This window comes from Leopardus geoffroyi, chromosome B1 (genome assembly GCF_018350155.1).
Source record: "Leopardus geoffroyi isolate Oge1 chromosome B1, O.geoffroyi_Oge1_pat1.0, whole genome shotgun sequence".
NCBI classification, from domain to species: Eukaryota; Metazoa; Chordata; class Mammalia; order Carnivora; family Felidae; genus Leopardus; species Leopardus geoffroyi.
In genome coordinates this window covers 51,009,285-51,023,608 of record NC_059327.1, presented here as the reverse complement: position 1 = coordinate 51,023,608, position 14,324 = coordinate 51,009,285, and the positions used below count along the sequence as shown (strand labels likewise).

Genomic DNA, 14,324 nt, shown 5'->3' with positions numbered 1-14,324 from the left:
GGTCCCCGAGGGCCCCTGCCCGCTGCAGCACGCACCGTTAATGTGGCCAAGCCAGCAGCTGACTGAAAACAGTGGCAGGCAGGCACTAGGCACATGACCCCTGACACTGCGGGCCTTTTTTTCCTCCTCTCAGCGAGCAGCCAATGGGCGGGCTCTCTCCACCGGCTGCCATGGCAACGAGAAGACTGCTCTGCAGTGCCCAGAACAGATGTCACATGAGCCAAGATGAATGTGGTGGGGGTGGGGAGCATGTGGTGAGGGTGGAGGGGGATAGGGGAGGCATTTGGAGTTAAATGGTCCCACCAGAGGGAGTGAGGCATATTTTGAAGTAAGTGCAAAGCTGTAACAGCTATTTTCTTTCTTTTCCCTGTCCTTTAAGTTCTAAACACACATGCACAAACACGAATGTCCTTTTATCTCCGCTACTGAGGTGCTTGCGGCTCTCTGGCTTTCATGGCAAACATGAAAGCTCTGATTTCTTGAAGCCTAAATGAACATCGCCTTCACTGCAGAAATGCAAGCAGGCATTCTGCAGCCATTTAGGAACAGGCTGGGAAGCTCTGTGGAGGGGGATTGGGGAAACTTAGAACCACACGGAGCCGAGATAAAATCCACAGGAATTTTAAAGGCAAACGCACCGCCTCTGTAGGCAAACAACAAACCCTGTTTCACTCTTGTTACCACCAACATGCGAGGGCTCCTACTATCCTCCCCCACGGGTAGTTTCTCTGATCTTACCATTCCTCAGGCCATTTTATATAGACTAAACCAGGGCAAGCCTTACAAATCTACCTGCTTGAGTAACAAAGGCTCTTTTGTTGTCTCTAAAATAGATCCTATTCTAGATAAAATACTGTATTTAAAATGTTTCCACTGCCTTCCGCTTATCTGCTACTGAAATTAACCAGTAGAGTGTGAGCATGTGGGTGCACGGAATAAACCTATATATTAGTTGGTAAGATAAGAGGGGATATTAGTGGCAGGCAAACACAAGACACTGCAGGCCTTTTTTCCCTCCCTGCTTGCAGCCAATGGGCAGGAACCTAATCTCGTTCCTGTTATCAGACCACATGTATCAGGGAGGCATAAGGGACAAGGTATAGATCCAGTCTTAATCTGACAGATGAAATGCACCGAATGCGTCGGAGGAAAATGTTGCTGAGAATTATTTTGCACTTGTGCTTAAGTCCCCTGACAAACATTCATTCACAGGGTGGCTGCTTTGTGCAACGTGCCACCGGGAGTGTTGCAAAGGATGCCCCACTTATAATCAAGAGTGAAAAGAAATGTGGAAACGCTTGTAATGGGTAAGATGAAATAAGTGTAGCAGGCAAAGCATGATGTGAACCTGGAGGGAGGCAGGCTCTGAGAAGCGTCCTGGGGTGTGGGGAAACGAGACAGCTTCTTCTGTGATACACACTCAACACATACACCAGATCACAGGATGCCTTAACACCCTAAGAAGTAGTCGCTATTATCCTAACAAATCAGGAAACCCTAGCTTAGAGAGGTTGGCAGTCAAAGGTCATACCGCAAGCAAGCAGCAGAACCACTGGTGATCCATGTCAACCACCCACCTCCACGGGCTTTTGTTCTGTCAACCAATGAGCAGAAGTGACACCCTGTTGCAAAGAACGCAGCTGTGGATGTAGGCACCATATCCTGGTCTACGCAATGGCGTCCATGAAGTTGTGGACTTCAAACACTCGCCGCTTGTTTCCCAGTACATATTAAAATAAACATGCAACTATTAAAATTGAAGAGGTTCATCTAGATATACCTTAAAGTAATCCTGTATAACACAAGGGATACATATGTCACACTTTGAAAGCCCCTGCATTTTCCCATGCTGGCCTTGAAAGATGAGGAGGAGTGTAACCCGTGGAAAGTTTGAGTTCACTCAACTCTCATCCTATGTAGGTCATGGTTATTTTGCACATATACCTCCACTGAAATGAAAATGTCTTCTTGGTCCTCACAAGAATGCTTTCTTCTCTCATTATTCTGGCCAGTAAGTGGAATCGTAGGGTTCCTGCAGTGCACTTGAATGAAATGCAGAACATGAATGAAAGACTGATGGCCCAGCAATGCCCAACAGTCAGCATTGCTCCTGGAAGCTGCCACCACAAGCCCAACTCCGCCCTGGGGGCCGCAACTTCCTGCCACTGCAGCAATGGGCCAGAACCACCAGAGGGCAGTAACACAACCAGATTTTTCATTTGGATCCAAATGCGGATGCACACAGTTTAATAATATGTAAAGCCCATTATTACAAGCTTTTCCTCTCCCCACCCCCTATTAATGAACAAATGCCCAGGGGTAATGCAGATATTTCTAAATACAGTGCAAGAAAGGGCAATCTGTACTCATACACAGGGAGTCTAACACACAGTGATAAGTGGAAATGAAAATAATCACCCAGATGCAACTAAACCATTAAGGCTAAAGATTTAGCTGTCTCTATGGCTGCATACATGGAAATATAGATGCCTGCCTCCCAGAAATGGGCATTTTTAAAACATTTATTTCATAAGTTCTTATTAAGAATTCTTAACAATACCTATAATGATAACTGCAAAGGTACAAGAGGGGTGTAAGAGGAATTTCATCTTTACTGCTGGGCATACAAAGGGGGATTCTTCTCTTCGACTAAGGTAAGTGAATGAATTATTCAGGGTCTTTCCATGGACATTTAAAACCCATAACTCCACACTTTAAACAACACCACAAATTTAAAAAGAAGAACAACAACTGGCTAATCCCCAAACTATAAAATACCCACTCTATTCAGGGTCCTTTGATGCAGAGGAATGATTTTTGATGTTTTGTAAAAGCAGAATCTTTTAGTGCAGTTACTGGTTTTAACATCACAGCATACAGCATACAATAGAACGAGCAGGGATACTCCCAACCATGGATAACCTACTCATTTCTCTATAAACAAAGACACAGAAATAACCTTGACACTTTCTCAATTCGTGACAGAAAGGAAGATTCTCTGATCCAATGTTTTTCACAATGGTTTGGAATTGGGGGGTCTTTGGAAAAGCAGAATGAAGTCAGCCTCATCTCTGGAGTCACCCCATGAAACCCTGATATTTGTAAACTGCTTGACAGATTACCAAATACCCCCCCCCACACACACACACACAAAATTTGAGCAAGGCATTCATAATCAAATGACTCTAACTCTGGGGCATCTGGGTGGCTCAGTTGATTAAACATCTAACTCTTGATTTCGGCTCAGGTCATGATCTCATTGTTCGTGGGTCTGAGCCCTGCATTGGCTCTGCACTGACAGTGTGGAGCCTGCTTGAGATTCTTTCTCAATCTCTCTCTTTCTGCCCCTCCCCTGCTCACGTATGTGCTCTTTCTCTCTCAAAATAAATAAGTGAATATTAAAAAATATATAAATAATAAAAGTACTATCTAGGTCACTTTGAAAATGTGAATAAAGCCTTTTGAGCTCTGGTTTCTTCCTAAGGCAGGTAGGAGAACAGATCCTGAACTACCTCCCAGTATAAGGACAAGGGTCACTTGTGTAGTATGACACAAAGCACTGAAAACTCAAGATTTATAAGGAGTTCTGTTCTTATTCTCCTCATTTTATAGACAAGGAACTAGAGCTGTAAAGACCTGTCCAAGGTCATGGTTGGTAAAGGTAGAGCAAGGCTGCCAGGTGTTCTCATCCAAAGCTGTGGTTCTTCCCACCCCTCCAAGGTAACTGTCAGCTTAGGCTGCTGTAACAAAGAACCACAGGCTGGGGCACTTAAACACAACCTTTATTTCTCACAGTTCTAGAGGCTGGGAAGTCTCAGATGGAGGCGCCAGCAGAGATTTCATTGTGAGGACTCTTCTCATGACTTAAAGACAGCCTACCATCTCATTGTGGGCACACATGACCTCTTCTTTGTGTGCACGTGGAGAGAAAGAGAGAGAGCACTCCAATGTCTCTTCTTTTAAGGACACTAATCCCATGGTGGGGTTCCATCCTCATGACCTCATCTAACCCTAATTACTTCCCAAAGCCCCATCTCCAAATTCCGTCACACTGGGAGGTTAGTGCTTCAACATATAACGTCTGAGGAACACAAATATCCAGCCCATAACAAGGGGTAACAATGGGCTTCTTTATCCTGCTCCATATCTTCAGTTCAGGACAACAAATATTTGCTACTAGGTGCCAAGCACAGTACCGGGCCTTAGGGGAAACAAGGGTGACTAGGGGCCCCCAAAGAGTTTAGTGTTAGGACAGTTCTACGAAATGTTCTACAAGGGACAGCATTTATGACATAAGGACTTTTGTGACTGTGTATAGCATAGTTTATTATAACCAACTTCATGAGTTCCTTCTTCAGATAGCTATGTTTGAAACAACTGTAATGCAAATATGACAACTAATCAGTACATAGTTAATATTTGATAAGGTAATCCATGTATTAATTTCCTGAGGAAGATGGGGTCAAACAAGGAAGGAAGGATATTTTCAAATTTTCAGACTTATAGAAGCTTACAAGGAAACAAAGGATCTGTATCTCCTGGTAGGGAATTATCAGATCCAGTTACAGGATGATGATTATAGCATAACTGGATATTTATTGAATATATTTAACTTCTTCAGTTGAGTTGACATAATTAAAACTGCTTTCTGGGGACGCCTGGGTGGCTCAGTTGGTTAGGCGTCTGACTTCAGCTCAGGTCATATTCTCTGGTTTGTGATTTCGAGCCCCCACAGGGCTCTGTGCTAACCACTCAGAGCCTGGAGCCTGCTTCAGATTCTGTGTCTCCCTCTCTCTCTCTGTCCCTCCCCACTTGCACTCTGTCTCTCTCTCTCTCTCAAAAATACATAAAAATTAAAAAAAAAACACTGTTTTTTGGATTGGAAAACTGAAGGGTCTCAGCTTCAATTAATATACATTGGCTGACTACTACATGCTAGCAGTATGTATGTGTGCTACTATGCATGATGGATGTATTAATTTACTTATATAAATATTCAGTCCATAATAAGGAGTATTTTACATATATATAAAGTCTCATTTAATTCCTACAATAAACCTTTGAGGAAATTTTGTTAGGTAATTTAAAATGAAGACCAGAGAAGTCAAGGACTCATTGATGTTAAGTGACTAAGAGAGTACTAGAACATTCTTGCCAACCATTCAAACATTATTTTGATTACACACACACACACACACACACACACACACACACACCACACACACTTTTGTCCCCAAAATCTAGCTCCTAGGATTTTTTTTTTCTGGTGTTATTTTTGGTCTGTTACTTTATTTTGGTAAGTAGTATAGGGGTGAAGTTGGGTCTTTTTTGAAGGTAGATATATTTGAAAGGGGAAAAGCTTATGTGAATGTTTATCTCCCTTCAAAACTAGACAAGGACCTTAAGAAAGAGATCAAGCCCCATCCTCTCTGGAGAATTGAGTGTATTCTGTGTTTAGCTCCGGGATCCAGAAGAACCCAGATGGGTGCCCACTCAACGAACATGGCTTGACTCTCCTGAGAAGCCCAGAAGAGAAGAGCTCCCCGTTTCAGTCTCCCATTTAAGGCTGGACACGTGACAGTGGTAATCTGGAAACCAAATCTGGAGACTGTGGAAGGCTAAATAATAGCACCTCCGAATGTCGATGGCCTGATCCCTGGAACATGTGAATGTTATTTTATATGGCAAAGACTTCAGAGATGTGATTAAACTAAGGATCTGGAGACAGGGAGATTATCTCGTATTATCAGGTGGGCCCTAAATACAATCGTGTCCTTATAAGAGGCATAGGAAGATCAGACACACAGAATAGGAGGAGGCAATGTGACCATTGAGGCAGAGAATGGAGTGATGTGGCCACATGCCAAGGAATGTCAGCAGTCACTAAAGGAGTAGAGTCAAGAAAGGGATTGTCCATGAGAGCCTCTGGAGGGAACACAGCCCAGATGAAACCTTGATTTTGGTCCAGCAAAACTGATTTCAGACTCCTGGGCTCTGGAACTATGAGAAGATAAATTTCTGTTGTTTTAAGCCACCAAGTTTGTGGTAACTAGCTGCAATGGCCATTTGTAACTAAGACAGAGACAAAAAGCCAGAGATATGGCAAATTAGAGAAAGGAAGATGGTTTTATGTACCAACCACTGACTTAATCTTACCAAATATTCTTTTACGATGTGACATTTAGTAATTTCTTCTGTCAAGAGAGTTTTCAAGATAGGCTTTGGGGTCAAGAACACTATGGTTAACTCAATAATTATTTCCTCCTGGTATATAACACATACTAGACAAAGCAACAATTCCTCAAACCTCTAGATTTGGTCTATTTGTGGAAACGGTGACTCTGCATTAAGAACTAACTTTGAGGGGCGCCTGGGTGGCTCAGTCAGTTAAGCGGCCGACTTCAGCTCAGGTCACGATCTCGCGGTCCGTGAGTTCGAGCCCCGCATCGGGCTCTGGGCTGATGGCTCAGAGCCTGGAGCCTGCTTCTGATTCTGTGTCTCCCTCTCTCTCTGCCCCTCCCCCATTCATGCTCTGTCTCTCTCTGTCTCAAAAATAAATAAAAGTTAAAAAAAAATTTAAAAAAAAGAACTAACTTTGAAATACAAAGAAACATAAAAACATTTATTATAATGTTCACTGAATAGCCGTAAAATTTTCTATGAGTGACCATGGTTCTCATCCTAAGTCCCCAGAATTCCAGAAGTTCTTGAGCTTTATTAGAAGGTTTGGAGCTCTGAGCAAGAATTGTATGTTAATTCTTAGATATACCATGGTAATTAGGCACTCTGACTAGAAGATGTCTCATGGAAAGATGGCAAAATGATTGTTTGGATTTCATTCTCAATGTAGTAGGGAAGCCACAGATGAGTTTGACACAGGGCAAGGAAATGACTGGAATTAGATTTAGGAAGTCGCTCTGGCTGCCCTGTGTGGGTGGCTAGTAGTGGAGAGGTACATAGCCCAGTAGTCTAGGAACAGATAACAGTAGCCCGACTATGACAGTGAATATGAAAATGAGCGAGAAGTAGGCACAGGAGGGACATATCTGAGAAGCAGACGGTAGGTTAATCTGATTAACCAGAGGTGAGGAGTAAGGGAAAGGGTGAATCAGTGAGGACTCATAGAGATCTTGCTTAAGCAAGTTAGAAGATGATGGCTGGGAGGACAGGCAATGGGTTGGGGGCGGTGTCAGAAAAAAGCTGTGGGGCTTGTTATGGTGTGGGGGGAGGGGTGGGAATCAAGCCTCCCAGTTTAGGAAAGATTATGCTGACAAGTAAGGAGAATTAACAAGTAGGCAGTGGAATATGGGGATCTATAGCCCAGGGAGTAGTTCTGGCCCAGAAATTTTGAGTCAGCAGTATAAAGATGATGGCATTTAAACTATGCCAGAGAAAAGAAGCAAAAATTTAATTGGTAGCACAGGTAGATAGGTTATTTGGAAACGAAATCTGCTCCCTCTCTCTCTCCCTCTCTCTCTCTCTCTCACAGGCACACACACTGAGCAGCCAAACCACAACTTGTCAGGGCTTAACTGGAGAGCATGGGCAGTCACTGACTATCTGGCTATAGCCTAAGTGCTCAGGGAAGAAAACTGAATAATCAGACCTGAACAAAATTCTACTATGATTTCAAAATTTGGGAAAGAAAATTAAATAATCAAAGCTGAAGCAAACCTAAAAAATGCTGGTGTAATCCAATCATTGCAAACTGTTTTTAATCTTTCACTTTGAGTACTTTTCTTTAAAATGACACTATATGGAGTATAGATGACAGATGACAGACTGCAGGATAACTGAAACTTAAGATAAAATATGGCAAATACTTGGAGATTATAGCTATGTTGAAGATACAGATGAATGGATGGATGGGTGGGTGGGTGAGTGGATGGATGGATGAACAAACAGACTGAGAGACTGATAGAGACAGATTTTAAAACACTGTTTTTATATTTGGCACATGGTTGATAATTTAGCATTCACCCAAAAAGGTTATCCAGAGGAAAGGCTGTTCATGAAGTTTTGAGAGGTTGAGAAAGAGATAGGTCATGTGACCAGGAAAACTATCTTCAGACTTTTTAATTCTCTATCAAATTTCAAGAAACAAAACCTATCAGTGATCAAAAGATTTGACTCCTAAATGAGGAGGAGTTGCATTTTCAGGGTATGAGAATTGCATCTGAACACCCATCTCCCACAAGAGGCCACATTTCAGTTTGGAATATTAGCACATGTCATGACAGGTCCACTTGGGAGATAAGCTGTTTATATTTGATATTCCAAAAGCAATTAATAATACATTAGATTATCTCCACTTAAGACCATGAGGAAATAATTCCATCATGAAACTCAAGGAAAAAAATATGAAAATGCAGTTAAGAAAAGCTAATATTTTGTGCGAAGTCTTTGGCTCATGAAGAACATGAAGCAGCTGTCCTACTCTGTGAACAGAATCCAGCACTTCCAAGGTCAATGAGTCCAGTGTGATGTTTGATTTTCACTCAGATCCCCTTCTGTAAGGTTTTCCAGACTCCTTTAAGAATGAAAATTCACAAATTTCTTCAGCCATTTTTCCTTTCCTAAGGTCGTTGGTGAGTCTGGTATCTACAACCCAGCCAACTTTGCAGAAAACCACAGTTTAGATGGAAAATCACTTTGGGTTTCTGGCTCATCAGCAGTACTGCACATCTAATTAGCTCAACAATTGGTCCCTGTGATAAAATCAGCTAATTTTATGTTCAAATGGCTGCTCCGTGGTAAGCAATACTGTCACTCTAAACTCCAAGTATAAAGAAGTTGCTGAAGAAGCTGGTTACTAGGGGGTCACTGGGGGCAAACTAGTGAAGACTATTAAATTAGTAACCTAAGTCAATGTTATAGTTAGTGCATAGGGGTCCCACCAGGACTCAAATAAGATGAATTCCCAGAATGTAATGACAGGGCTGGAAATGCCAACTCTTAAAGGGGAAATGAGTGTACATAAAATGCATGGAATGAGTCATGTGCAGAATCTTCCAATCTCAGAAATAAACCTATATTTTTGTGATGAGATTACAAATCCTAGACCTCAGTCTAGTACTGTTAAGAAATGACTCTCCCTAGATTAAACACCTTGTTGTTTCAGGAATTTGTGCAAGGTTACCTTAGGTAGAAAACCCAGGAAAGCCAATTCCAGGTTCCAGGAGTCAACTCTTTAGCTTTCTCCTCTCCTTTACTCACCTGTTAAGGCAACTGGTGATATCTGAGACTCTCTTCCTGCTTTGTGGGATCTATTAGCAACCACATTTACTTTTTAAGGTAAATTCAAAAGCACAGATCAAGTTCTTTATGGTGCAAAAGCTAATTATATCACCTCTCACAGGCACTGCAAATTAGTGATTTTTTTTGGTGTGTATATTATCAATTATACCAATTGAGTGGACAGTTAGAAATTTATACAACTTTCAAAACTAGGAACAAGAAACACATGAATATATACAATTCTACATAATGGTACTAAGAGATACATGCATACCTATATCTAAACATATCCATTATATCTATGTATGTATATAGATAAATAGAGTCAGAGATATACAAATGACTTCATGTATATAAAGTGTTTAAAATAGTAATGAGCATGGAGTAAGCACTCAGTTGGTTCTGGTGTTGCTGTCTACCAGCAGCAGCAGCATCGTCATTATATAGCTACATACATAAACGATATGTAAATATATACACTACACATGTAATGGTATAGTATATAACTATCTGCTTGTAACAGGATGTCTGTTGAAAAATAAAATTGTCTTTTTCTTTCTCTGCTCTAACAGAGGTGCCAGAAAGCACAAAATCATGGTAGATCATCCTCAAGGCTTTGTAGTCGGTCAGCTGCCTGGCCCGGATGAGGTGGAGTGGCTAAAGGACCTTCTGTAGACGGTCGCATCAGCCACCTCTCATGCACCAGCTCAGATCCTCTCAGCCTCACCTGTCTCTCCTCCAGTTCCCACTGCAGTGCTCAGCTCTGGATGGACTCTGATTAGTTTTATGCAGGTGAGCCCTCCAGCAATTTGTCTCACACTCATGCCATGTGCTTCCTGCCTCCTGCTGCAGGGACATAGTCTCCTAAGTCCACCCACGTGCGACCCAGAAGCACAGAGTGAACCCGTGGGGAATGGCATCCAACAGACATATGTTTCCCTTCTTCTCCCAAAAGGACTAGTCATTTCACAGGGACCAAACAACCCATCACTGATAGCACAGACCGAGTTATATTGGTTCTCCCTCTTTTACTTTTCCAGGCCCCCTGCCCCTTACTCCTCCTCCATGGCACTGCACTCCCAAGTAAGTCCTCACACACAAGCCTTTGTCACAGGCTCTGTTTTCCATGGGATCTGGACTAAGATAAAAATTATAGTGGTCACCGAGTGCAGGTATATGCAATTAGCCCTATTGTTCACCAAGGAAGGTGACACAATGAGGGCCTTCATTCTTTGGTTCCCAAAATGGAAAATGATTTGACCCCTCATGGTGTAGATCTGAAAAGGGGGAAAGGAGACAGTAGTTCCTGGTGCTCAAGGTGGGACAGAAGGATAAATCCTGACCCAGGACTCCTGGGCAAGGACTGTATCAAGAATGGAAAGACACCTCTGCACTTGACTGAGCTCAGCCAAGGTCCCCAGGGTTGTGGCTTTCAGTATTCAGCTCTTTCCTGTGGTGACTGAAAGGAAAACTACCTGACCCTCATGCTGTGTATCTCCAAAAAGAAAGGGAGGGAGCAGTTCCTGGTGCAGCATCTCTGATGGCCATGAGGACTGTGCTCCATGGCAGTCCCATGCTCTTGCAATAAGCCAACACAAGAGCAGAAGGCTTGGAATAGAGTCTTCAGGCAGGGAGCCAGACTGGCATGCCCCATGCTCCCTTCAACATAGATACACACACCCCTCATAGACTGCTATGCTGTCTAATCAGGTAGCCACTAGCCACACGTGGCTATTTAAATATACAATTAAATTAATTAAATTAAAATAAAACAAAACAAAACACTCAGCTCTCAGTCACATTAACCACACTTCAATGTTCAATATCCACATGTGGCTAGTGGCTATTGTACTGGAGAGTACAGAAGAGACCACTGGCCATCGTGGCAGAAAGTTGTACTGGAGGTGCTGGTCTAGAGTCAAGACTCTCTGGGTTTTAGCCAGTTAGCCAGGAGACAAGTACTGGACTTGCCACTCATCTATTGGGGGGATGCAGGGCCACTTTTATTTATGTGGTAAAATAAAAGAAACATGAGAGTATTTGTTCTCTGAGTTGATAATAAAGCAATTATATGTGGTTACATTAACAGCAATGGATATTTGGATACTGGGAGGACAGAAGACCCCAATCTTTATAAAAAAAAAAAAGACCCTACTTTTAAAAACCAAGCAAAAAGGTGTACATGTATGGGTATCCCATATGCTTAGGTACAAAACACCCAAAAAGCATGTGGTTAGAAAAACTATCTAGAATATAACATTAATATTCCCCAAATCTACAAAAATAATGGAGAAGTTATTAAAAGTTTATTAATATTTAATATCTAAATTTTATTTCCTATGTGTATCAGTTATCTAAATCAACATGGGCTCCACTCACAGCTAAGGGTAAGAAACTATGTTGGGGCAGAAACCAAAAAATCATGTTAACTTCTTCATCATCACCTGGAAGGCATTGACCTTTGGAACTTAAAATCCTCACTGTGAACACCAGAATATCACGTCATTTGCCTGCCATAGGCATTTCCCTACCCAACCTCTCAAATGTTGGTATTCCACCAGTCCTGAGCCTTCTCCTCTCATCTCTTATCACTTCCCCGAAGTGACTGTACCAGCAACTAGGGCTTCACTAACCAAGTTGATAACTCCCAATAATAATAAGGGCTACCACTTGTTGAGCACTTATTATGTGTGAAGCCATGTGCCATATAAGCATTAACCCAGTTAACAGTCACAACAACCCTCCCTGCAAGGAAGGAACAGCCCATGTCTTCTCCTAAAAACCACCTGGATGCCCAGATCACAGGTACCTTAAACTCCACATGCTCAGACTTAACTTACCTTCACAACAAATCCACCTCTGCACCTCCATACCTTCATATACAATATCACAAGCCAGAAACGTATAAATTACCCTGGACTCCTCCCACTCACTTTTTCTCCACTTCTAATCAAGTTCCAAGATCTATTATTTTACTTCCTAAATATCCCTTATTCCACTCTGACTGGCAGCACCCTAGAGAAGGCTCCTATTGTTTCTGTCCTAGAGCCCTGCATCAGCTGTCCGACTCATCTCCCTGCATTTGGTTTGTTTTTCTGTAATTCTAGTTACTCTACTGACTTAACATTATGACTCTGGGCATCTGAAATATGAGGATAATAATGAGGTCTCTCATCCTTACAGGTTTGTTTGAGTTAAGTAAGATATACAGTTTTCTAAGTGACTTGATAAAAAGTTCCACAGCTGACATATGAATTGAGACTATTTGGTGCTAGAGGCTACATGCTTAACCACTACCACATATGCCCAGGTAAGCCCACGATTATCAGAAAAGTCATGATGAAAAGAGACATAAGAAAGGATAATTTGCGGTGAAAAGCTTTTGAGAATGGCAATATAAGTATACATGAATTATTCCAAAACTTAGCAACTTAAAACAACAAAAGCTTATTATCTTGTGGTTTCTGTAGCACTGCTTAGCTAGGTGCCTCTGGCTTAAGACCTTTCATGAGGTTGCAGTCCAACTGTCAACTGGAGATGCCGTCCCACCAGTAAGCTTGACTGGGGCTGAGGAGCTTCTAAGCTTACTCATGTCGTTCTTGGAAGCCTTTGCCCCTTGCCACAGGGACCTTTACACAGGGCTGCCTCACAACATGGCAGCTCATTTCCCTTAGGGCAAGTGATCCAAGAGACAATGAGAGAGGGCCTCCAAGATGGAAGCCCGGATCTTTTAATAAACTCATCTCAGAAGTAACATCACACCACTTCTGTCATTCATTGGGAATGAGTCATTAAATTTAGCCCACACTCAAGGAGAGGGGTTTACACAAGGGCAGAAACCACTGAGAGCCATCCCAGAGGCTGCTGACTATTATCCCCAAGCAGACATCATAGCCCTGGAGGGAGGAGGTGTGCTGAAAATAAATAAAGCCCTATCAGCATCTCCCTTAGCCTTCTCTGCTTTCCAGAGTTGAACTGACCATGAACTTCATGTCCTGCTACTTTTTTTTTTTTTAATTTTTTTTTTCAACGTTTATTTATTTTTGGGACAGAGAGAGACAGAGCATGAACGGGGGAGGGGCAGAGAGAGAGGGAGACACAGAATCGGAAACAGGCTCCAGGCTCTGAGCCATCAGCCCAGAGCCTGACGCGGGGCTCGAACTCACGGACCGCGAGATCGTGACCTGGCTGAAGTCGGACGCTTAACTGACTGCGCCACCCAGGCGCCCCATGTCCTGCTATTTTTTATCAGTAGATACACTCTTGTCTCTCTCTCTTCCTCACTGCCACCTTGCCACCATGGGGGTTAGATGGAGATCCCACAGATTGCTGGGAACTGTTACATATCAGACTTTTCATATTAATACTAAAATAGACCAGCATTACAGTAGCTAATGGCCTCATTGTTAAGCATAAATCTAAATCAGAAAATATAACAATAATTAAAATGTAAACAATATCACAAAGTTCTAAGAATTAAAGCAACTCAAGTTACTTTTAAAAGAAACGAAAGCTCTATTGGATTTTTTTAAGTATTATACAATAGTAAAAATAATTATTTCATGATGTAGTATCTATATTTCTGAGAAGTGTTTTTATTATAATTTAATCTCCTGTTACTAGCAAGAAAGAATGAGTATTCTGGGTTTAACCATGTTCCCCAAAAAAGATAAGTTGAAATTCCACCCCCCCCACCCAGTATCTCAGAATGTAAGCTTATTTGGAGATACTGTCTTTACAGAGGTAATCAAGTTAAAATGTGGGCATTATGTTGGACTACAATTCACTATGGCTGGAATTGTCAAAACAAGGGGAAATTTGGACACAGAAACAGATATGATAGAGGAAAGACAATGTAAAAAAGACACAGGGAGAAGACAGCCATCTATAAGCCAAGGAAAGGGGCCTGGGGCAGAGCCCTCTGTGGCAAGCCTCAGCAGGAACTGACTCAGCAGAGCCAGCACCTTGATTTTGGACTTCCAGCCTCCATAACCATGAGACAATGCATTTCTGTTGCTTAAGACACCTAGTCTGTGGTAGTCTGTGGTGCTTTGTTACAGCATCCTGAACAAATAATTATAGACAGA

General features: G+C 42.2%; 1 protein-coding gene across 17 annotated transcripts in view; it reads right to left on the bottom strand.

Moving 5' to 3' along the window:
- Positions 1-14,324, bottom strand: part of MSRA (methionine sulfoxide reductase A) — a 547,769-nt gene that overhangs the window by 189,066 nt on the left and 344,379 nt on the right. The gene's annotated exons all lie outside the window — the stretch shown is intronic.